This window comes from Nymphaea colorata, chromosome 9, assembly GCF_008831285.2.
Source record: "Nymphaea colorata isolate Beijing-Zhang1983 chromosome 9, ASM883128v2, whole genome shotgun sequence".
NCBI lineage: Eukaryota > Viridiplantae > Streptophyta > Magnoliopsida > Nymphaeales > Nymphaeaceae > Nymphaea > Nymphaea colorata.
In genome coordinates this window covers 19,704,633-19,711,918 of record NC_045146.1, presented here as the reverse complement: position 1 = coordinate 19,711,918, position 7,286 = coordinate 19,704,633, and positions in this window count along the sequence as shown.

The following is a 7,286-nucleotide window of genomic DNA, read 5'->3' as shown; positions in this document are numbered from 1 at the left end:
CAAGGTTATTGCTAAATTAGTTGGGTTGATGGAAAATTTTATTAAAATAACATTTATATCAACAAATTGTATGTCGACTGATTTTTATTGGCCTCTTTAATTATACAATATAGGATTACTAATTTTTTTAACTATTCAAATTAGTTATTTTTTATTAATATTAAAATTAGTTAGCTAACTACATAAGCAATTTTTATGTCCTATATTACTAGGTTAGGGATAAAAACCAGACTGTTTAAATGCAATTATTAGAGTACTTTTCCTTTTTTGGGATTTAAACTTACTTATGCTATGGTCTCATGAATAAATTGATGAGAAACATACATAAAGTTAATTATTTTTTGAATTTAATCATGTATTGATAAAACATAAAATTGAATGGCTAATATAACATCCAAATTTTAACCATGGAAAAATCTTCATTGTTTGGAAAAACAACTAAAAATAAAACATGTTTTATATCAAATTAGTTTTTATAAACATATTATGATGGTTTTATTTTAGCAAAAAATTAGAGGGTCGGGTTTTTATCCCAAACCTATCGGCCTGTAATCTACCAATTTTCCCTATGTTTTATATATTGGATCTATAAATTTGTGAAAGGACGTTTTAGGTGCATTTAGAATGTAGATATGTTAATTTCTCGTGCTCTTTTTAAATTATGAAACAATTGCAATTTTTGACTATCTTCTCAGTCGATTTAACTAAAAAAAAAACATTCTAAGAATTATATTTATATGGGACTTCCCAAGACAGTGAAAGGAGGCCTGGTGGAAAGGATCAACAAGGATGTGTTCGTGGGTCAGGTGGTGATGAGCCTGATGGCGACGGCCTTGGTGGAATTGAGCTCCGTCGACGGCCTGGCCTCAGGGTCCTCTGCAGCTTGATCCTCGCCATTAAAAGCCCCTTTGTCGATGAGATCCACCAAAGCAGGGATCTCCCCAAGATCATCAAGGCCTTGGATTCAGAAGACCAGGGGTTGAAATCGGCTGCTTTGGATTGTATTATTGAGATTGGGTACTTTGGCAGAAAGGAGGCAATCGAGGCCATAATGAAGGAGGATCTAGTGAGGAAGTTAGTGCGAATGGTGAAGAAATGCAGGATTTCTCCACTCCTTGTGGAGATGGTGGCGATGGAGGGTCCCCTTCTGCGAAGGAGGAGGAGGTGGAGGAGGGGGGTGGTTGGAGAGACATCCATTTGATGGGTGCGTGGCCAAGTTTGCTATACAGTTGGAGGTGGGGTAGGGGCTGAGGTAGAGGGAGAAGAGGACCTTCAAGCTGGAGGTGCTAAGGAGGGAGAAGAGGACCTTCAAGTTTACTATCATTATTGTTGAGGTCTTGTGGGGAGCCTCGCCATGAACCTTGGTGGTGGTGGTGGTGGAAAAGGAGGTGTTCAGTCGCCGGAGGCCGGTGGGTCGTTCAGGTCATTTTTTTTGCATATATGCCAAAGGGAGAGTGTTCTGTAATTGTAGCTTCAGAATTGTCTAAATATGTAAAATGATTTTAATTATTAGAGGATTTGCCATCTGCATTTATTTTTTCCCATTGGATTGCATCTTCGACATGTGTAGTGGCGAAGGAGTCGTCTCTCCTCTTGCTTTTTGTACATGTCAAGTTCTTTTGGAGATACACTTTTTGTTTTTTTTTTTACATGAACTATGGAAGTTAGTGCTTTTAGGATCCAGAAGGTCTCTTGCAAAAGATGATTATAAACAGTATGTTGCGCTCTTTAACATTTCATACCATTTTCGTACAAAATGCGAACATGAATCTCGGTCATCAAAACAATAAAATCTATCTACCTAAAGTGGTGTTGCGATGCAGAAATAAGATCTTAAGAGTCAATAACATCCTTTTAAGCATATAAAACTCATTTTTATGTTGATTTCCATAGTGTAAAACATAAAGATTAATAAAGTTTGAGTTAAAATAATAAGTGGTGGTTATGTATATATACGCTTTGTTAATTTTTTTTGTCTTTCATATTGATACAGTCCTAGACCCATTTGTACAGGAACTGTATTATTACTGAATTAGTTTTTGGTTCAAGTTACCAAACAAGAACACTATTCATCTAAATCCAAACAGTTCTAGTGACAGTAAAGGTGAGATTGTAAGCATGTACATAAACAAATTATGACTGTGTGCATACATGTGTGTGAGAGATGGAGAGAATGATAGAGAAAGAGAGAGAGTACTGAATTTAATGTATTAAAGTATCCATTTTATTACATGATGATACATAGCATCATAAGTTGGATCCGGTTAATGGGCACAAGATTGGTTGAAAGTGAGAAACAACGACTGGTGGTTTGCTTAGGCAGTCTGGATGGGTTCGGCAATGAGAGAGTAGACACGGTCCATAGACTTATGCTCAAAGACACCAACACCATCTTCATAGTCGTACATGCACTGGAAGACTCTCGCATGTTGAGAGCCACATTCATGAAATAACGAGAGAAGGCGTTTTGTTGCTGCTGCTGCTGAGCCGAGAGCAGCTCCCTCTTCAACCTCCTCCATGCATCCTTTAGCAAGTCCCTTATGTGCTGCCATGCATGCTCCTCAGCAACCCTTGTCTCGTTCTGCTAACGACAAGGTTGAAAGACAACCGTTTTAGAGATATTTAAGGAAAAAATCACTGCAAGATCAATCAAAATTAATGATAAAGGAAAAAAAAATCTTTTCACAAAAATCAGATTTAATTTCTCATTTTCATCGTTGCCAAGATTATAGTGTTAATGATAGGGTTGAAAGGCAACCGTTCTAGAGAAATTGAAGGAAAGAATCTCAACAAGATCAATCAAAATTAATGATAAAAGAAAAAAAAATCTTTCCACAAAAATTATCGTTGCCAAGATTATAGGAACTTCAACTATTTAAGCTCGTTGTATGCATTGTGTAACCAAGGGTCATGGTGCCCTTCCATGGTAAAAAATTATGCACGTTTAACGAAAAAATCTTTTCATTGTTGGTTTTTATTTGTTTCGCTTTTTTTTATTTGTTAACTTGGTATAAGAGCAGGATGTTTGATGAAAAAGAATGAAACCCATAGGTGACCTGCAAACTACCAAATACAACGTTGTCTTCTTCACCAAAGCGAAGACTCGATCATGTGAAGAAAATCTTGAGGAATCAAATTTGGGTTTTTTAAATTGCTGTCAAAGCATGATCTACCTTCAAAAAAAAAATTCATGAAGCAAATTTAGGCTCGCCGAATCACTACCAAAGAGATGGCGTGATCATAGTTATGTCACCCAGGTGCGGAGTGCAAGTGCCGGTATGGCACATCTCAAAAAATTTAGGTGCAGTGGTGCGGCGATGATATTTATTATTGTTATTATTAATTTATTATTATAATATTATATATATATATATATATATGACAAAAAATTATAAACATTACATATAATATATAGTATATCAGATCCAAACAATTATCCAAATTTAGATATCTGGCTTTAATAAGTAATATCTGATCTGATCGGGGGTTCATATTTGACTCAATATAAGAACTGATCCTGAGTTTATGTATCGAGCAAGTAATGCCCGATAGCATACAAAAGTTGACAGAAAGGCCATCATGACCTGACGCGGGTTCCCCTTCTCCTCTTCCACTTTGTCTCCCTTTTCGTTGCCCTCTCATTCCGTAGGTGAGCATCTAATGCACAGAAGAAGAAGGTGGAGGAAGGAGCAGCGGCAGCGGTAGCGGTGCGGTGCGGCGGCGATTAGGGTAACTAGGTTTTCCTCTCTCCCATCTGTTTCCCCCTTCCTTCTCACCCTGTCTCGCCCGAGCCCTCTCTATCTGCACTCTCTTCCTCCCATGCTCCTCACTCGCCCTTTCTTCGTCCAGCCTTCAGTCCCCCTCACCCTTGCTCTCATTGTTCCCCCAAAGCATGTCGTTCCTCTCCCTCTGTCTCGAGCTCTCGTGTCGTCCCTCTTCCTCTGTCCCGAGCTCTCTGTCTGTTTCCCCTTTCTATCTGCACACTCTCTCTCCTCTCCCTACCGCCCTCTCTCCCACACTCTCTCTCTCCTTACTGCCCCGGTGCGACTCTCTCCTCTCCCTATGGCCCTCTCTCCCGCACTCTCTCTCTCCTTACTGCCCTCTCTCCTTATCAGTGCGGTTTGGGTGCGACCTCCTTGAGTAGGTGTGGTTTGGGTGTGAATCTGGGTCGCACCTACACCCGCATCGCGTCGACACTGGTGCGGGTCCATTTCTGCCGCACCTTGGTGACTTAGGATCACAGTTCTACAGTAAACTTGGACTTTTAGAATCATTGTCCAATTTGAGAGATGATGTTAATGATAAGGTTGAAAGTCAACCGTTCTAGAGAGATTCAAGGAAAGAATCCCAGCAAGATCAATCAAAATTAATGATAAAAGAAAAATAAAATCTTTCTACAAAAATCAGATTTAGTTGAAGATGACATGTTGAAAGCCACAAGTCTAGCCACTCAAAATTTTTCTTATCCATTATAACTGAAGAATTATAACTGAAGATGACATGTTGAAAGCTTTATGGATATTCATAACACTGAGTATGTGCTATGTTTGCATGTCTATGATATGCACAGAACAAAAGAATGAACTGTAGTTCTCTTAGATGAAACAGAAACAAACAGAAACATCGCTATAAAATACAAACACCAGATGGTTTAACTTAGGTTTCAAAACCTTGAGAATTCAAAAATTATGATTAGTTATTGATTTGATTACCTTCTAGAAGTTATGATGTCTTTAATTACTACTTGACCAAAGGTCAACCTTCTTTGCAACTGCTTATTTAATTGAATAAGTAGCAAGTTGCACCATAAATCTTTACATAAGCCAACTATCTTCTGAACTGAACGTCAATATATTTACAAACTGAAAAGATTAAGAATTTCTACTGTTTCAATGCCATGATGGATGAAGATTTCATTCACCATTCTAAGAAGGATGAGCTAGCTCCAGAGTCTAACCAAATCAGCAGATCGGGTCGTTCTATTTTTTAAACCACCCTCATATCACATTAACAAAGTGTCAAGTAGTGTTGACATCGGCCTAGATCAGGCTTTGGCTAGCCTACAAGCCTATGCCATGGCCAAACTCCAGGACTGATCATCAAGATCCAAACCAAAGTCCAGCTTGGCTCGATCCAATTTTAATGAAGAAAATAAAATATTCATGTTTAAAATATAAATACGGTATTTGTAACCAAGGGCATCCATTGCACATGAATGGTCAAGAGAAAAAACATGGAGAAAAAGGTAGAAACTACTCCTCGTTTTTCTATTAACCATTCATCACGATGAATCAAACGACCTTAATTAGATGGCTGGTTATATATATATATATATATATATATATATATATATATATATATAATGGTGTCACTATAGAAACATCATTAGCAAGCCTTTCGGCAAGAGAAGCACGAATGTAGGATTGCGTTTACTTTAAGATGTATCGGCTCCATCTGTAAATAATAACAGTATGTCAGCATGCAGTTGTTAGAAATGTTTTTACATTTTTCTGTCGTTATTTTGCAGTTTTTAGTTACGAGATTTTTGTTTTCCACATTTTTTGCATTTCATTTCAGATGTTGACCACATTTTCTTTTCTCATAAAAAGATTAATTGCTTTAAAATTTTGCCAAAATGTTATCGTCAAAAGCAAACAACTTTTGCCGTTTTATACCCATGCAAAACCTCACTCTTTAAAATCTACAATGATATTTGTGACTATGCTCTCAAGAAACCAAATATAACGATCACATCATTTTCGGGCACATCATATGATCACCGCATCTCATGGTTGGAGCGCTTTCTCAATATGTTTTCCTTGAAAATGAAGCAGCATCCATTTTTTTTTTGGCAATGTTTTCTTCACTATGTTGAGTATCAATTATGATTTGGTGATTATGATTCATTTAGGATATTTTTCTGGGGCGGTACCTTGCTCGAGAATTATGATATGTTGATAATGTAGCGTTATTTTGTGATTTCACCTCTCTGTGAAGGCGTATGCAAACACTCGGTTGTCTTATTTCTGAAAAGGACGATGAAAAAACAAACTATGTATCTATTACTGCAAATGAAACCAATCGTTCACTCTTCATGAGTAATTAATCTTCCATCTAGAATTAAAGATTATCAATATTTTTGAATTAATGATAAAGCAAATTGCATATATATATATATATATATGTAATCACATCAAGAGAAAAATGGTGCTTCTGCTCGGGTCAGACCCGTGGTACCAAGAATGATAGAAATTTAAGGAGGTTGAGTCCGATTCAAACATGGTACCTGGAGCTATTAGGAAAATGACTTCTTTTTTTGATGCATACATTTAACTAATCTTCGTAATCTGACAAGAGTCCTTGTAGATCGAACGCCTGAGACAGAGTTGCAGGTAGAGCTGATGAATATAATAGCAAGCTCATGGCTGACCAACAATTTATTTTTGTAAGGCGAGCTGTGCAATTAGCAACTCATTATGCATAAATGGGTGATTAGCGCAAACACCGAGCGTCAAGTCGGCTTGTTTTGCCCTGCCAATGCTTAGCTAACATGTAATATGAAGGTTACAGACTTACATCTAAGCTTGATAATGTTGTGCTGGTTATTCAATTTAATCTGCAATGAGGCAACTGACAATTAAGTTGCCACATTGAAGTTGGTGATATATCTGATTGCCCAGATCGTTAGTTGAAATTTGATTTCCACGGATTGGCTTACACTAGTCGAATATATCCTGAAAATGAAGACATGCGTGGTCCCTTATGTAAAATATATCCCTGGTGTGGGCAATTGCCCACACAAGTTAAATTATAGTTAAAAAATTGTTATTCCTATCCCAACAACCTATACTAAACAAAGATAGAAGTAAGGGTGGCCTGTGGAGCTTATCTTCCACTGTAGCGCAACTTCCCCACTAAAAATCCAGAACCTGAATGCTTTACGCTACATTTCTATTCACTTGTCCAAGCATTCCTTTTTTAGCATATTCACATCGATAAGTTTTGACGCAAGTTCCACTGTAGCGAATAACAAATTTTTAACTATAATTTAACTTGTGTGGGCAATTGCCCACACCAGGGATATATTCTACATAAGGGACCACGCATGTCTTAATTTTCAGGATATATTCGACTAGTGTAAAGTTTGGAAGCAAGTTCCACTGTAGCGCAACTTCCCCACTAAAGGTGATATTTAAAGTGTTTCTTTTTTCGAAATTTAAACTTACCAATACCATCTTAAGGATAATCACTGATCTGATGCAAAAATATTATGTTGATAGGTTTAG